The following is a 3347-nucleotide window of genomic DNA, read 5'->3' on the forward strand; positions in this document are numbered from 1 at the left end:
TAAAACTAGAAGTGAAATTGTGTGCTGAAATTTAAAATAATATTTATTTATTAACTCATAAAACGTACGATTTAAAATTTGAAAATGTTTTTACAGTAAGAAAAATGAAAACATAACACAGAGTAACAATTAATAAAACAAAAAGATGACAAAAAATGGCATAAAAGAGACATTCAGTAATGAACATTAATTATACCAAAATCTGATAATAACAAAAATGATCAGGAGCATGAAAAAATATAATCATAACTTTTAAATGAAAAACATTTCAAGAATTATAATATAAATTACAATTATATATGCTTTAGACAAACTAATTGTTCAAAATATGAAAAGGTAAATCAAATTCAGTACAACACAGATCGCAATATGGTAGTTTTGAAATTTTTGCTTGCGGTTGTGGTACAGGATAGTGCCATATTTAAGTAATCCTAAACATACTTTTCAAAATAATTGCTTTATATCAGTTTAGTTTGGACGCAGAGATTCATTTAGGTAAACAATTCAACTTTTTTACTAAGGTTCATACGAGAATCGGATCCGCTGATGTGTTCCCTTACACAGAAGATCTCTGTTACTTCACTTTGTAGATTTGAAATAAATTAAATGGCTAATTGAGTAATGTCTTGGTACATCCCTATATTTACACTGTATCACATATGGATTTAGGTTACATATGTGAAAGGTTTAGTGTAAGCAACGTGGCTTTATCGTTGTTATTCTAGTTAAATATTAAAAGCGAGGTTTCCTATTAAGAAAGTTTTGTATAGTTTTTCAGACAACTTTTAATTTCGCTTGAGTTCTTCTGAAGTTTCAGTTAAACTTGATTTTGATGTAACATTTTTTGTTTCATTTTCTTTAAATTTCAGGGGTTATTTTCAATTTAATATTTCCATTTTCTTTTAACTTATAGAAGAGTGTTTACACAGAACTGGTAAAATAAATCTATTAAAAATTATGCAAACTTCTCTCACGAGTTTAATATACTCATAACGAAGTATAACTTGTATAATAACTAAATATTGTGTTTGTCCGTAGTGGTTAGCGTGCTGGGCTATAGATCTGTGTGTGTTTTTCTTATAGCAAAGCCACATCGGGCTATCTGCTCAGCCCACCGAGGGGAATCGAACCCCTGATTTTAGCGTTGTAAATCCGGAGACATACCGCTGTACTAGCGAGGGGTCTGTAGATTTGAGGTTCCATAATATACTTCTTGTTACTGCTTAACTAAAAAAAAAAAGAAGAAAGTGTTCAGCATTTAATAGCCAAGTGAATATTGTAAGAGTGATGGTCAGATATCCTACTATTCATAAATACTTGAATTAGTTGTGGATGGCATTTCCTTGTTCTCTTTCCTTTAGTAAGTACAGATATTATATAAATATATACATCTCTTGTATATTTGCATAAAATTCAACAAAACACACAAACTACAAAATTTCACCACTTGAGCATAATGTACAACATACGACGAAGACAATGTGTAGGAGCATAGGCAATTGATTATAAGTTCTTTAAAATGACCCTTTACCCTATGACGTTAGTCTTGGGCAAATATTGGGTACATTTATAATTACTTAAATCCTGTGCTCGAGTATGTTAACCACAACATTCTATAGACATTTAGGAGACTGGACATTCACGGGAGTTTGATTATTCTTGCAGTCGAGGGACGAATTTATTCATCATTCATGTTGTAAAGACTGACATTCATGTATATTTGGGCAAAAGACTTTTATCCTAAAGAATGTCTAACTTTTGGCCAGATTGCATGTGATGCTTAACTTTTCATTGCAAAATGACTGGATGACATGTCACAGACTGAGATGTCTTGATTTATGTAAAAAACAACAACATAATATTTGAATGCTGGTCATCTAGAAGTTGAATACGAAAAGAAGCTTTAACCAGATATGATGTTATTTACTTCTAAGTAGCTATGGATACCTCAATCTGCTCTCAGTAACTTCATGAAATTATTGTTGTAAACTATAACTTTTTGATGCTGTAATTTTAATGTTGACTAAAAGAAACAATCTCTCAGGGTGAAAAAAACTTTCACCTAGGCAGCAACCTGCAAAACATGAGATCAGACAGAAGTACACAGTGAGCCACAAAAAGGCTAGGAACCAACCACTCATTGGGGTGTCAATGTCTCTGTAAATACTTTTCCCAGAATCAAGAACATTAAAAGTATCTTCTTCTGGCATTCATCAGAGAAAGAGGCATTGACCTCGAACAAATGGCTCTGTAAATGTGGCTAACCAGACCACATTCTGATGTTTACAGGGACATCGAAAGAGGATCTGAGTCCTTTTCTGGAAAGCTTCTGGCAGGTCATTGCGTGGAATGAATAAACTAAGGAGCAGGCTGTCCAACACTTGGTCTTGAACATGTATGATCCAGCCCTTTTAACATTTGAATGTGGAGAGGCAAAATCACTGAAAATTTGTAATGTACAAAATGCATCACCGATTTGACTAATGGAAAATCAGAGAATTTTTAGAGTGAATTCAAGGTTGAGAAAAGGATTGATTGACACAAAGAGACTGGCTGACTACCTTGATTGCACAGAAAAAAAGAGAAATAGGCTAGCAATGACATTTTTAGTGGCAATTCTACCAACAAATGTTGAAACTGAAGTGCCTCAACTGCAATGGACTACATCTAAACACAGGGTTAACAATTAACCACCTTCACAGGATAGAAACGTAAAGCAACCACAATGGTCTCCAGTGAATGGGAGGGCTATGCATGTCTCATGGGGTACATATCACAAAAAGGTTCATTTATTGATGAGATAATACAGGGGTGAATAAAGACCTAGAAGGCTCGATAGGAGGTCGAAAATGGCCCTTAAGATAAGGCTAACCTATACAACTAACCATTCTACGCTTAGTATAAACAGTGCAGTTAACAACAGTGAGCAAATGTCATGGCCCGGCATGGCCAAGCGTGTTAAGGCGTGCGACTCGTAATCTGAGGGTCGCGGGTTCGCATCCGCGTCGCGCCAAACATGCTCGCCCTTTCAGCCGTGGGGGCGTTATAATGTGATGGTCAATCCCATTATTCATTGGTAAAAGAGTAGCCCAAGAGTCGGCGGTGGGTGGTGATGAATAGCTGCCTTCCCTTTAGTCTTACACTGCTAAATTAGGGACGACTAGCACAGATAACCCTCGAGTAGCTTTGTGCGAAATTAAAAAAAAACAAAAACAAACATGTTCAATATAAATTAGGGCTAAAAATTAATTCTTAAGTAAATCGATTTAAGATTTGAAAGAACAAATGAATGAAAAAACTTTAGAGTAGAAAAATTAAATATACTTTATCAAAATACCATTATTCTA

The sequence above is a fragment of the Tachypleus tridentatus genome, chromosome 6 (assembly GCF_004210375.1).
Source record: "Tachypleus tridentatus isolate NWPU-2018 chromosome 6, ASM421037v1, whole genome shotgun sequence".
Classification (NCBI taxonomy): Eukaryota; Metazoa; Arthropoda; class Merostomata; order Xiphosura; family Limulidae; genus Tachypleus; species Tachypleus tridentatus.